Source organism: Lepidochelys kempii, chromosome 1 (assembly GCF_965140285.1).
Source record: "Lepidochelys kempii isolate rLepKem1 chromosome 1, rLepKem1.hap1, whole genome shotgun sequence".
NCBI lineage: Eukaryota > Metazoa > Chordata > Testudines > Cheloniidae > Lepidochelys > Lepidochelys kempii.
Genome location: NC_136380.1, coordinates 79,039,987 through 79,055,949, shown reverse-complemented (window position 1 = coordinate 79,055,949; position 15,963 = coordinate 79,039,987).

The following is a 15,963-nucleotide window of genomic DNA, read 5'->3' as shown; positions in this document are numbered from 1 at the left end:
CGCACTGCAACAGGTTGATTAGTTTAACCCCCGCCCCCCGAGCGAAGTGCGCCTGGGGCTGGGGCTTACAACTGCCAGTGGATGGGTTGTGCAGACAGCACTAGTCAGCAAGAAAGAGGAAGGTTGGGGAGCAAAGTGGAAGTGGCTTTGAACAAGTGCTATGAAGCACTCAGTAAGGCCCATTTCAGACTTGAATATTATTTATAGGCTCTTTGGGAAGCATTTCTCCAGCAGACATTTTAAAATAACCATCCTCAGTACCGTTTCATCTTCAAAGGGCTTTAGAAACATTCATTCTCAGCTTTTTGGGGGGGGGGGAACGGGGAGGGTTGGTCCTGAAAGCAGTTCATACTCCAAACTTTATACTAATAAATCTCAGGCATAGCCAGCATTAGGATACACACCTCTGCAATAGTCCAGGAAAAATGATATTATAAATATAGATCAAAAGAGAAGGAGGAAGGGGAAAGGAAAAAAATAGGAGAAATAGAAATGATGATGCCTTCTTTTCTTCCCCTAGGAAGAAAGTGCCTGTCTATGTATCTGCAAAAAGAAAAGGAGGACTTGTCGCACCTTAGAGACTAACCAATTTATTAGAGCATAAGCTTTCGTGAGCTACAGCTCACTTCCTCAGATGCATATCGTGGATATGATACGCATATACGATATGCATCTGAGGAAGTGAGCTGTAGCTCACGAAAGCTTATGCTCTAATAAATTGGTTAGTCTCTAAGGTGCCACAAGTACTCCTTTTCTTTTTGCGAATACAGACTAACACGGCTGTTACTCTGAAATCTATGTATCTGGTTTTTGTGTTTGTGTGTATGACACAAACCATGCTCTACTATAGACCAGTAGTTTTCAATCTGTGGTCCACGGACCCCCAAGGGTCTGCGGACAAAGGCTAAGATTTCCAAAGGGATCCGCACCTGCATTGGAAAAATGTTAGGGGTCCACAAATGAAAAAAAGCTGAAAGCCCCTGCTATCGATGTTGCACAATGAACGGAGAGGGGAGGAAAGAATGTATTAATACCTGCAATACAAGTTAAATGTCTCATACTGTATATGAAAATATGAGATGTTAGATACTGTAAATAAATCCTATTTCAGTTTTTTCTTCTCCCAAGCCAGTCCTGTATTCCACAGTTGAAGTAGTGATAATCACTAATCTCTGGGAAATGTTAATGTTATCCACCCACTCCTGGATTTACAGACAGAGGTTTGCTAAGTTTCAAAAATATTTCTCTGGTCAACCTCGCACTCTTCTCCCCTTTTCTTTCAGGCACTGTTTCTCCACAGCAAGCAAGGTGTTGCTAAGTCTGAATGCAGAAAGTTAATTACAGAACCTGGAAAGAGTTTAGCATAACATTTCTTTACACTTACTGTCTCTTTAGGAATGTTCATCCACTTGATGTTTGTTGTTACTAAAGTAGAGCCGGCTACTCCCCTCAGTCTGTAGCATTTAGAATAATGCAGACTAATTTCAATCCCAAACCTATACATATAGCCAAGGATCACACACAATCTAATTTTAGCATCCTTCTCCAAAGTATCTTGAATTAAATTTAATTCTCCAGTCTAATTTTAAAATAGTTTGTTTAATGGAAGGCTTTTCAAGTCTTATAAATAAGAATATATAGTTTATTTTTCCTTGGTTGTTTCCAACTGTAATGCCCTTCATGTACCCCATATTAACCATTCTGTTCATTTAAATCCAATTTATTTTGACTTTGAACCATAAGATGTGCCCTCATAGGAGCCTTGACCACCCTTTCAATTTTTTAAAATTACAAATTAAATATAAATTACAGTCAGCAGCAGCTTTAAACAAAACTGATAACCTCCCAACACACTGGCTAATACTTCAATCTCCTTAGACTCTCAGAGATCTGATCTAGGTTAAAAACCAGTTGGAACATAGGCTCCTGGCATTATAGATGTAGGATACACATTATAATATATTACCTACTTACACACATTTATTATGTAAATCAAATGTTCATGCAACTTGAAATGTTTCTGAGCCTTTTTCAATATATGTAACTTAATTTAAAATATAATATATATATTTAATATATGTTTCTCCCCTCATCATTCATAGAAAGTCCTGCCAAACACTTAGGCAGGTGCCTAACTTAAGTGCTGGCAGCAAGAAAGATATGTTTATACTTAAATGCTTACAGGAGAAGGAGCTCAATATGTTAAATTTAAAAGGACAATATCAGGCCTAACCTCAAACAAACAAACAAAAGCCCACACTCTATCTATGTTACTAGAAATTGGCCTAACGCTGCAGTCCTTACTCAAGCACAAGTAAATACTTTTAAAAATTAACATTTTCTTTTTGGCACTTCACTCACCATTGGCAATTAAATAGGCTAGTCAATTTCATGTTTATTTCTAGTTTTTTGTTTTTAATCTGACTTGCCCACAGATGCAAGGTTTAGATTGCAGACAATGCAGGGGGTTGTTTAATTCCAAACAAGCAACTGATTTCATTTATATTAAAAAGATAATTTAAACCCTCCATTATTGTTAGGTTTTATACAATGGCTATATGTATGTTTTAATGTATAAAACAAATAATATCAGTAATAAATTGACAACTGGCAGTGTCCCTTTAATAAAAGTTTTATGAAATCAAGTATTTATTGATAGTCAACTAAACATCAGAAAAACAAACCTTTCATGATTACTGAGAATATTTCTATCTCTTTCATTATGCATATAGAAGTTAGAAATAAGTTTATGCTTAACAAACAAATTGACAGTGGAAAATCTGAATTAGGTCCTTTTAAACTGAACATAATTTCATATATTTAAATAAGAATTTTGGCATAAGCATTCAGGAATTAGCTCTCTGAGTATCTCACTGAACATAACTAGTTTTAACATACTCTACACAGAACAAAAGTAGAAAATAACTGTTTACCGCAATGGTAACTATACAGATATGAATATGTGAAGAACACCTTTCAGTGTGTTTAGTTACTGATAAGAGAGGCACAGCGCTCTACACTTGAAAAAGCATTTCCATATTTAATAAAAAGGGGTTAAAACTTTTGAAGCTATTCAAATGCTTCAGGTTCTGAGCAGGCATTGATTCAGAGATTGTGAATGGAAGTAGACTCAATTACATTGAATTTTCTTGTTCTTTGCATTCTTCTTTGCTTAGTACTTCTATGCCCATTAAGGAAGACTGGAGAAAACAAGAGCAAATGTCAAGGTCCAGGCAGTTGGAACCTTGGCAGTAATGTACTTGTGGGACCAAGCAACACTGCTCTGTTGGAGAATGGTTAGGGGGCAAGGGAAATCTGAGGACTTCAACTAAACTGATCCAGCCTTTCAGCCACACTCAGATGTGTGATAATTTCAAGGGCTGTTAGCTCTTTCAGGGACGTACTCTGTATTAGTTTATACCCAGTTAAATGAAGTTTTCATGTAATGTAGTTTCAAAAGTGGAAAATATATTTTCCCCTTAAGCAAAATTAGTAGTCAGCTGGATTTTTGGCCACCCATTTGAATCCATATTCACTGTGCACCAGGGAAGGTTGATATACAGGGAGGTGTACAGCTGCAAAAGGTGCGGAAACATAGCAGAGGATCTGACCCACAGAGTCTATGAAGTCATAAAGATAAATATGATTTTAGAAATACACAGATGTGCAAACTGACATGGCCCTTTATCAGAGGTCCCTAATGGAACAAACACCTAAAAAGTTTGCAGACCAACTGGAAAGAGACACATAAGGGGAAATCTTTACATAAAAGTGACCTGCCATTCATCAGCTTTTTAGAATGAGTTGGTTATACAGCAGAGCAATCTACCATAAACAAGCCGAAGGGGAAGAATTACTAAAGGGTTAACACAAAAGAACCCTCTATTTTTTAAAAAACTTTTCCTTTAAGACCTTATATGAAACCCCAATGGGATAGATAAGAAAAAAAGGCGGGGCACACAAGAAGTTCTGAACACCTGAAAGGAGTCTCAACCCAAGACTTATGAAACTGATTTATGCCCTTCCTAGCTTGTGAAAGAAAGTCATGAACAACTGGAGCCATTCCTTACAGAAACAGCCAATGCCTCATTCAGAGAAGGAATCATCCTTTCCTCCTTCAAACATGCAATAGTCCTACCAACAATGAAGAAATCCACCCTGGGTATTTCAGGATACTTCAGTCCTAGTCACATCCCATGCCTGAGCAAGCTCATAGAGAAGCTAGGAAAAGGCTAACTACAAGCTCATCTAACTGAAACCAACATTCTAGACCTAAACCAGGACACAACTCAAACCACCTTAGTGGCACTGATGGATGGTATCCTTCTGTAATAGACAGAGAACAGACATCTGTGCTCTCATCCTCCTGGACCTCTCTGCACAATTTAACATTGTTGATTAGGATAGTCTTCTGTCTCACCTGAGAGAGGTGGCAGCGGTCCAGGGTAATGTGCTAAAAAGATTTCAGTCCTTCCTGGAAGGACACACGCAGTGAGTGATGATGGGGAACTGCATCTCCACCACTAGACCCCTCACTTGTGGAGTTCTACAAGGATCAGTTCTCTCTCCAGTACTTTTCAACATTTATGGACAGTTGACAGGGACTCAAGTATCATTAATATGCAGGTGACACACAACACTATCTCTCCTTCACCACATAAGACCACACCACAAGATGTCTCTGTGCTTGCATGAGATCTGCTCTTGGATGAAGAACAGCTGGCTGAAGCTGAACCCAAGCAAGACAAAGATGATGTTGGTGGCCAGATGAAAGGCTTTTGAAGAGCTTGCAGCCACAGTGCAGTGTCTGGTGGTTGAAGATACACACGTACAATTGGTCAGTTCAGTCCATTGGTCTAGGAGTAGTTGTAGAGTCCCCACTGAATCTGAGTTCTGACATAGCAGTATTCACAAGTAATGCTTTATTCCACCTCCACTTCGCTAGGAGATTCCATCCCATGCTGGTGGATGAAGACCTGGTCTCAGTTATTCATGTCTTCATTACCTCTCGGTTGGATTACACCAGTGCAATATATCTGGGCACGAAGCTTTCAGCACTTAGGCAACTCCAACTAGTTCAGAATGGTGCAGTGCATCTCCTCAGCAACACAGGCTACTGCCAACATATCAAGTTGTCGTCTGCTCTCTCTGCTGGCTTCCCATAGGATTTCAAACCAAGTTCAAGGTCTCAGTCCTTATTGTCAAAGTGATCCATGGCCTGGGCCCAGGATATCTAAAAGACTGTCTAAAGTCCTGGGACAAAGACTGTGGTTGGCAACTCTACTCCTCTGTCACAATGGAACTCTCAACAATCAGAGTAAAGCTCATCCATGCGGGAGACAGAAATGCCTCTGGGGGTGGTTCAAGACTGTGGAACAAACTCCCCGAGGAATAAGGACCACTTTCCTCTTCAAGTGCAAGGTGCATTTCTTTGACCTGCCTTCTCTTACATAAAAACATAGCAACAGGTATATTTATATTAGAACCCCCCAAAAAACACACCCTACCAAAACAAGACACTCCAGTGCAGATGCTTCTCCCTCTAGGGAGAGGAAGAGAGAACAAACAACATGTGACCGGTGTGTAATCACATTGCTTAATGCACTACTGGAAGGTGTTCAGATACTACAGTGATAAGCATGGTATAAAAACCAATATAGAATGGAATATGCAGAGATCTTATTTTCATTTCTCCTGCCCTGCAAAAGAGAGCCAGCACTCAGACCTAAGGGGAGTATTTCTTATCATTCCAAATTTCCTTTGAAAATAAAAGGTAGCAGCAGGACTTGCTAGAAGTCACCATCGTTGATCATGTGGCAGGTTTTGGGTGTGCTGCTCATGTACAGCTTTCCACAGCACTAGCAGGGGACAGGAATGTAGCAAGGCAGCTATCCAGTGAGGTCAATGTGGAAAGTTACAAAATATTAGTCTATGGTTTTGTTCCTTATCCTTTGCAGTTCATGGATGTCTGGTGCACTCTTTCCTCCTGGCTCAGGGATGATAGGAGGGAAAATTGTTTTGAAGTATTAAAAGAAAAATACTAAAAAAAAACCTGGGGAAGATCCAGCATTTAAGGTGAAAAGGGATGTTTGGCTGAAACCAAACAATGGGTAGAGCCAAGGGACTATAAAGTTAGTCTCCAGAGGAGAGATACATTATTCAGGTTAGTTCTTAGTACAAGAAGGAGTTCAGTATAAGCTAGCGCTCTCTAACAAAACTTGGTCAATAGAAGGGTTAATAACCTAGTTGTCTGTTACTTGTATCTTTGGTAAGTCTAACTAACCTACTTTATGGAGCGTTAAATAGAAATACCCTAGTCTTTTGACTTTTTTCCTCCCTTTAGGAGCAAGTGTATGACCCATAATTCCCACTCTATGGTTGTAATACGTAAATTAAAACAAGGTCTTTTAATCAGGAATGTATTCATTCTTCCACATCTGTTTCCCCTTGAACAAACATCTATTGTGGAGAATACACAGAAAATAGGTCTTTGAGATCCCCAGTGTCCTTCATATCTTCTAGGATCTTGTTCCCAAAGGGCAAGCTCTCTCCAGGAATCCAGTGCCATACAGCAACAAGTAAGGATTACCCCCTTCTTTGTGATCTTTTTTTGCCATCAAAATTGAATTCTCACATCATAGAATCATAGATCTGTAGGGCTGGAAGGGACCACAAGAGATGATCAAGTCCAGAACTCTGCCTGAGGCAGGACCAAGTACTCCCAGACAGGGTGTATTTTGTCCAATCTATTCTTAAAAACCTCCAATGATGGGGATTCCACAACCTTCCTTGGAAGCCTATTCCAGAGCTCAACTATCTTTATAGTAAGAAAGCTTTTCCTAGTATCAAACCTAAATCTCCCTTGCTACAGATTAAGCCCATAGATGAAGACCAGTGGGTATAGAGACACCAGCATCACAGAACTGAAGATGACAGCCTTTAGACTATAAAAATGACTACATTATAATTACCACAATGAGCAAAGGGAGGTTAGCCGTACACTGCATGATGAAAGTAGCTAGTTCCTCTGTACTATAGACCAAAGGAGAACAGCTCTTTGTTGATGAACATAATAAAGACAAGAACAAAGCAGGTGTTGAATGAATAGTGCTTCTCCTTCATATGATTAAAAGTAGGGGAAAACCTTTAGACTGTGTTTGAAATTCACTAAGTGTGAGCAGCCAGATACCATTGTACATTTGTGTTTTGCTTTTAACCCTGTAGCTAATACATTAGTTTTACAAAGCATAGTCACATAGGGGGAGAAAAAAAAGTCAGAACAGCAGTGAAGACTTGTGACACCTGAAGGTGGGAGCGTAAATTTATCCAGAAATAAGCTCTGAGTATATCTTTTCAGCAACAGGTAAAGATCATACTGAGTCTGAGTCAAGTCAAAACACAGAAGGTACAATCTGCACTGTACACAGTCCAATTATAAACATGTCTCTGCAAAGCTCTGTGCATGTATTTTGCCTGATTTCATAAGTTTAACCTGAGCATATGTGTGTACATTCTAGTTTTTTGTGACTCAAAGGCAGTGCTGACATGGTGAAACAGTAAATAAAAAATTCAACCACTCACTATTTGAATATTCAGTTTAAAGATGGTCAAACCAGTTTAGACATAATAAGACATCTCACTCAACACCCCAACCAAACCTTTAGTCAGGTCTGAAGAAGTCCGAATCACTTTTTGTTCCAGTTATTTGTTATTTTCCCACAAGCCTTTGTGCTTCTGGGTTTCAGTTAGGACTGGAAGTGCTTATATAACATGCAAAAGACTGCTCTTGTGGTATTTTCAGCCCATCTGGGGAAAGAAAATACTGGAAATGTCAATAGACATTGTCAATCTGACATTTCTACTCCAACTTTATTGACCCAAATGAGTAAGATAAACCTCTGAACTTTTTGAGTGTTGATCAGAAAACACCGTTTGGAGATTAACAGACCACTGATTCAGATTTAGGAAATACAATACTGCATTTTCATCTAGTTTCATGGAGCATCTCTGCTTTGAATAGTTTAGTTGTGTAGTAGAATCAGTATCTACAAGGGAGTATTTCTTCTTGTATATCAGAGCAAATTGAAACAATTTGTAGTTTCGGTACATATGGAATACTCTACACTATCTGATTTTACAAGATTAATTTATAATACGTAATTAGAAAGTATAACAGATATGGCATATCAGTAAAATCGGAAAAGAGTGCGGCTGTCCTCTGCTGTGTTGTTGTAATTGTGTCGGTCCCAGGATATTAGAGAGACAAGGTGGATGAAGTGATATATTTCATTTACAGCTCTCTTTGTAAGCGGGAAAGCTTTTCTCTCTCACCAACAGAAGTTGGTCCAATAAAGGATATTATCTCACCCACACTGGCTGTCACCTGGAATTTAAGGAGAAGCCACCACCACTCTTTTTTCTGCTTCACTTATAGAAGATGGTACAGACCTACATATTTTAGGAAATTCATTGCTGCTGGCAACCACTGGGGTCCCCCTGAACTGGTATTTCACTGCTTGTGTGGATGAGGCAAATCTGTATTCTGCGCGTATTTATGTTTATAAAACATAAACAAGTTCCCACATTATACAGTAGGAACACTTACACGATTCAATTGGAAGAGAACCATTGGCTAGGTAAAAGGAAAAGGAGTACTTGTGGCACCTTAGAGACTAACCAATTTATTTGAGCATAAGCTTTCTTGAGCTCACTTCAGCTCACTTCATCGGATGCATAAAAGTGGAAAATGCAGTTGTGTAAGGTAGAAGGTTTTAAATTTTGGAGAACATTGGCCTCCATCTCAGTTGAAGGGGAACCAAACTTTTAGGAGGCAGGCTGGCTAGATTAGTCAGGAGAACATTAAAGTAATAATCACAGGAGAGGGTAAAGGGGAAACAAATAAGCACTCATTTAGAACTAATTCATGATGTTGAAAACAAAAATAATCAAAGAACCAAGTGACATGAAGAGAAGAAATTCTTTAATTGCCTACACCAAAGATAGAACCCTGGATAATAAAAGGAATTGGAATTGGAATTGCTCATTTATGGGCATAATTTTGACCTAGTTGGTATTAGTGAAAACTGGTGGAAATAATTGTGTGATTGGAATGTTAAAATCAATGGTTATAACCTGAAAGGCTTGAGTGGGCACAAGGGGAGCGGAAGTTGCACTCCATGTAAAAAATGGCATTACCTATTTCCGAGTCACTGACAACTTAGAAGAAAATGACCTTAAATGCAATGTTCTAACAGATATAGTACAAGATGAGGCACGCCACACTACTTGGTGTCTGTTACAGATCACCTAATCACACAAGGGAACAGAATGACTGGCTCCTTAAGCAGTATCTATAACGTGTAGGGAGGGAAAAGGTGCATTATCATGGGGGATTTCAATTTGAGTGAAAAGAAAAGGAGTACTTGTGGCACCTTAGAGACTAACCAATTTATTTGAGCATAAGCTTTCGTGAGCTACAGCTCACTTCATCGGATGCATACTGTGGAAAGCGTAGAAGATCTTTTTATATACACAAAGCATGAAAAAATACTTCCCCCCACCCCACTCTCCTGCTGGTAACAGCTTATCTAAAGTGATCACTCACCTTACAATGTGTATGATAATCAAGTTGGGCCATTTCCAGCACAAATCCAGGTTTTCTCTCCCCCCTCCCCACGTGTGTGTAGTACACCATCACTCTAGTACCTGAGTGGTTTAACATCTATGCAATGCATTCGCTGTCACTGGAACACAGATCTTGCTCAAACAGAAGGGCAATACTTATATGTATATTACTACTATTATTTGCTTTGTGCACTAGATGTGTGGCACTGTCTCCCTCTTGATCTTAGATAGACATGTTTATTTCAAAAAGCTATGAACATAGAAAGATGCAGTGATTTGATTCTCCATAACAGTAAAAAAGCCATGCTTGTAACACTAACACACAGACCATATAATTATTCATCAAACCAAACCATTGTATGTAACGCCAACAAGAATTAAAGAATGTAATGAAACAAGAATTTAAAAATCTGGTTTTATGGGCTTTGTTGCATAGATATTAGGGCTCTGTGTGGCAGTGTCCTGGCTTCCACATTCTATTTCTTAGTGCTTGCAGAGTCAATCTGTAGTCAGTTTGTTTTTATATGGACTACAAATTATGTAGTAAAAACATCAGTCTTCAGTATAAATACCTAGATTCCACCTGGAGCTTATTTTTATGACATTTATATAAATTACTGATAAACGAGTGTTATACTAGAAATATTGATGAAGTGTGATCTACTCTAGCTGAATCTCTGTGAACCTTAGGATGTGATATTAATAGTTAGTAGGAAACACCTCAGCTATGTTAGATATGGTTTAGGTATTTGTTCTTGAAATACAGTGTCTGAAATCACTATTATATGTGTGCTGTGATGGATATAGCTAGGGTTGCACAAATGTTTCCATTTACTTATACCTTTGAGAAATGTTCACTTTTCCATCCTTAGTCTCTGCACAAAACTTAAATATTTTTGACTGTTTGAATAAAAAATCAGCTGTTTTTGAGAATGCGGAGCATGGCAAACACCCACCACTTTTCCCATTACAAAAATATTCTTGCAACTATTTATTTGAACATCTCAAGTCAAAACAGCTAAATTTAGAAAGTTCAAATTTGGCAGGTTATCATCCTCTTTGGAGGAAAGTATGTTTGAGTGTTCCAGTGAAAACTGAGTTTGATTTGATCAAGTTTATGGAAAATTGCACTTCGCACACCTATCACACATTTTGAATGGGGATTACTTGCTACATTCATAAAGTGCACAGCTCAATAGTAGAGCCAAGTGACACCTGAACATAATGAACAACTGTGGTGCACAGAAGAGTTTACTTAAGGTTCAAGTTGGCTGAGGCAAGACTCTAACAACCCATATCTCAGTCCCAGTCTTTTTATTGAATAAGGTTTCCTCTCTCTCTCTCTCTCTCTCTGGTATTTGTTTTAGTAAGTTTCAGGGAGCCAAACACATTTTCTTTTCAGTTAGCAGCAAACCTTTCCTATGAGTAATTCAGGGAATGAGACTTAATGACTTTCATGAACTATATGCCACACACAGAGTGGTGCCTAGTGCCACAAGATACTACATATTTACATCTAAAATCATAGAAAAATGTATAGACTATTGCATATCAGAAATAGTATAAACTACAATCATAATTCATATACTGGCAGGGCAGAGTAAAGGGTGCCTTTGAATCTTTTCATTTCCTGATTTTGAGTGCTTAACCATGCAGTGTTACTGCTCTCTTAACATAGTTTTTTAAATTATATCTAATATTAGCTGAGAAACAATTATTTGAATATAAAAGACAACTTAATCCCTGATGTAACTGCATTATCCTCAGCGGAGTTACACCAGGGGTGAATTTGGCCCACTGAGTGCTTAGCAGCAGAAGCATTTAGCAACAAACCACTCTTGCTCCATTTCCAGTCCCTGCTCTGCACGGGTGAAGCTATTTAAAGTATGAAGCAGTGGTTGAGTGGAAACTCAATAAGTTTAAATTAGATACTAGTAAAAGAAGAACAAAAAAAGCTCTGTGTTCTTCAACTCAAGGGCAATGTGATGCTGTTAAACCAGCCCCACGTCAGTTTTTCCTTCAAAATATTGCTGTGCCATTGAGAGGCACTATGAAGCAAGGCTTATATCTCTCCTGCTGAATGTAGTAACAGAGAAGTGGTGTTGCTGATAAAATGTTACCTGTATTTGCCACAAGAATTGACCCTTCACTGCAGATTGTGTACTTTGTGAAATTCCCCTCCACAAAAATTCCAAATTTTGCTAAGCATAAATGCATTATGTAGTTTAAATTCTATCTCAAAAGCCTGCTATGGGAGACAACAGTGGACCAAATTCTGCTCTCACACCAGTGTGTCAGTAAACCAGAGTAATTCCATTGACCTCTGTTGAATTACTCTGGATTTAGAAAAAAGAAAAGGAGTACTTGTGGCACCTTAGAGACTAACCAATTTATTTGAGCATGAGCTTTCGTGAGCTACAGCTCACTTCATCGGATGCATACCGTGGAAACTGCAGCAGACTAACCAATTTATTTGATCATGAGCTTTCGTGAGCTACAGCTCACTTCATCGGATGCATACCGTGGAAACTGCAGCAGACTGCTGCAGTTTCCACGGTATGCATCCGATGAAGTGAGCTGTAGCTCACGAAAGCTCATGCTCAAATAAATTGGTTAGTCTCTAAGGTGCCACAAGTACTCCTTTTCTTTTTGCGAATACAGACTAACACGGCTGTTACTCTGAAATCTGGATTTAGACTACTTTGAGAACAAAATTTGGCCCATTATCTCCAAATAATGCAGTATATGTGTTACACCAGCCTCTTCCCAGAGTTCAGAGATGAGTGACAAGAATGATAAGGGGCATAGAAAAGCTCTCATATGAAGAGCCTGAAAAGACAGAGTATTTATTTTCAAAGAGCTGAATAAAAGGGAACATGATAGAAGTATACAAAATGGTGAATAGTTCAAAGAAGATGAATCAAGATCTTCTATTTTCTATCTCATAATACAACAAAAGGGGATGGTCAATGAAAATGAAAAATTAGAAAAAGAAAATATTTTTCATATTATACATAATTAGACTGTGGAACTCATTGCCAGAGTATGTCATTTAGACCAAGAACAATTGGGCACTTATAGATTCATAGATACTAAGGTCAGAAGGGACCATTATGATCATCTAGTCCGACCTCCTGCACAACACAGGCCACAGAATCTCACCCACCCACTCCTGAGAAAAACCTCTCACCTATGTCTGAGCTATTGAAGTCCTCAAATCATGGTTTAAAGACTTCAAGGAGCAGAGAATCCTCCAGCAAGTGACCCGTGCCCCATGCTACAGAGGAAGGCGAAAACCCCCCAGGGCCTCTTTCAATCTGCCCTGGAGGAAAATTCCTTCCTGACCCCAAATATGGCGATCAGCTAAACCAGCTTGAGCATATGGGCAAGATTCACCAGCCAGATACCCAGGAAAGAATTCTCTGTAGTAACTCAGATCCCACCCCATCTAACATCCCATCACAGGCCATTGGGCCTATTTACCATGAATATTTAAAGATCAATTAATTACCAAAATCATGTTATCCCATCATACCATCTCCTCCATAAACTTATCAAGTTTAATCTTAAAGCCAGATAGGTCTTTTATATGGATATGAAGAACATCCAGTAAATTTTAAAAAAGTTTTAGAAGGATTATAAAACTCCATGCTTCAAGTCTTAAGCCAATCTCTAACTATTAGAAATTGGGAGATTTTCATGGAAGAAAAATCAGTCTACATCTGCCTACTATAAGGTTTTTCGCATTGTCTTGTGAAGCATCTGGCGTTGACCAGTGTCAGAGGCAGGGTATTGAACTAGATGGACCACAAAGTCCTATATTTTCAGATAATTAGCATAAAAAAGAAATTGATGAAGTTTTATGCAAGTGAATGACAGCATCAAATCTTCACTTAAATATTGGTTATCACCATTGTTGTATACATGCTACATGTCAAACGATATTATTGTTTCGTGTTAGAAAACGATGTCACACTTCCTAGTTAATTTTATTGTTTTAAAATTTCAATATTTTGGCCATTTAATATTTCATTTCATAACTACAAAAAAAAAAGCCACGTATATAAAATTTTCCTGTAGTTTATTGGTAATACTACACCTGAAACCACAAGAACTTTATATTTTTGCTGCTGTATAATTTCTCAATATTCTAATAAATTAAAACCATTTTTTGTTTATTTGTTTTAAATCAAATGATTGTCTCACCATTGTCACCATTTGCTCAAACTACAAAGGTTGTAGCCATTGAAGGTTTGAAATGGCATGTAAGGAGAAAGACTGTTATATTTGATGGGCTTTGTATATTTTGTTTTCATTGACAACAGATCTAATCAGGTGATTGAGGTTTTTCCCCTAGGGAAGTTTCAGTCATTCCCCATTGTGGGGGTGGGCATCCTGGCCATACATTTAGATTAGCCTGCAGAGAATTCACTGAGGTAACAAAGCAAGGTAAGCTCCCCCCTGCTGCTGGTAAACTCTGTTATTGTTCTCCATCTCCTGCTGACTGGAATGAATGCTATTCTGCAAAGCTAATTACTACAATAATGAAAGAAACAGCACAAAATGACATGGAATGCATTAATTCAGTAAGGATTAAATCACCTGTATATCATTTCCTTTAGTACTTGCTGCTCCTTACTTACAGTCATGTCCCACTCTATTAGATTTGGAATATAAAGAATAAATTAATAAAATAAATGTCAATGTATAGACAACAGTGCCTGAAGATCTCCCAGTGCCTTAAGAGACAATAACTACCTGCAGACTGCCACAGATTTACTTGGGAGGAGAGGAGTCAGCTGTCTCTGCAGTACTTAGAAGTGAGACATATAAGGTGTTGGCTCTATAGATTATTTTAACTTTTCTTTGTTTAGAAGGACCACAATACCACAAGATCCTCTGCTATCCCGATAAGGCACCATAGCAGTATGTTGGCCTACCTGTACTTCTGAGACCAAATTCATTGCCTGCAAGTTAGTTCAGTGGGAGTTGTTGCCATTAGAAAGGAGATATTGATCACAGGAAGGCTCTCCTAACCCTCAAAAGGGCCCCTCTAAAATTTGGCCCATGGATTCATGTGAATAAGGGCCGAGCATTGTCCACCCCCATATGACACTGGAGGTTTTATAGATTAAGGCTGTATGAATTTTTGTGTGACACTCCTGCACCCTGGAGAACCCCCTTAAAAGGTAGTTCCAGAGATAGCTACATGTGCAGGATTCCCCAGCAGTCTGGCTCCATCGGAGCATGTCAGGGGACTCTGAAACTAATGCAGAGATATAGGGTCCCAGTATGGATGGCCCTATGTCTATGGTGGATGTTTGGGGGAATACATTCAGTTTGAACACAGGAACCACAGTTTCTTCCAGGGCAGAGAGAACTCAGTAAGGAGTGCTTTAAACTTCTATTCCTTCAGGGGCCTTTCTCAAGACAGAAAGAAAAGGAGTACTTGTGGCACCTTAGAGACTAACCAATTTATTTGAGCATGAGCTTTCGTGAGCTACAGCTCACTTCATCAGACTCAAGACAGACTCCTTCATGGGATAATTCTAACTAGATATATAAAATGTAAAGTTCAAAATCCCCACAGGAGTCAAACATATTGCCACATTCCACCCAATAACATCCCACAGAGTAACAAATCCTTCCAGCAAAATTAATAAGGAAACAAAATATAAAGAGGTAAAGATTGTGTGCCGCAATATACATCTCTGAGATCAAGATAAAAATGGAGCATTAGGACTAGTAATTACAGTTGCTATGCTGAATAATCTAAGCGAACCTTCTACTATTTAACCCAGAAGGGAAAAATGAAAAGAGCGTCTTTGAAATGTGGTCACAAATTCCATCCAAAAGACTTTTCCTGCAATTAAGTTACATTTACTGACCCAAAACTCCTTAAAAGCAGCATTAACTCAAAGACTTCAATTATTCATGGTCAAACAAAGTTGATTCTATTGCTTCAGTCAAAGCAGTATTCTCTTTTACAGTGGTTATTTCTGTAGTATCTTCAAAAAGGACACAATCTATGCAAACATGTAAAGGCTCGAGGTAAATTGGAATTTCCATAATAAATACTAATTTCCTGTATTTAATACTTTAGCCATTCTAAACTGTATAGTGATGAAACTTGGGATATTTTCCACTTCGCTCCTTCGTTACAAAAAGCAACTTGGTTAAATTAACAGTTTTAGGAACATTTAGATCCAATTTCTGCAACTTTTTAATGTAGGAATTTCTTAAGCAAAAATGGCTTAATTAAAAAGGAACTTGCAGGTATTTAAGGCTATATGATAATCTCCTGTGAAAAACCTTTTGGGAAGAAGAAAGCAAGCCCAG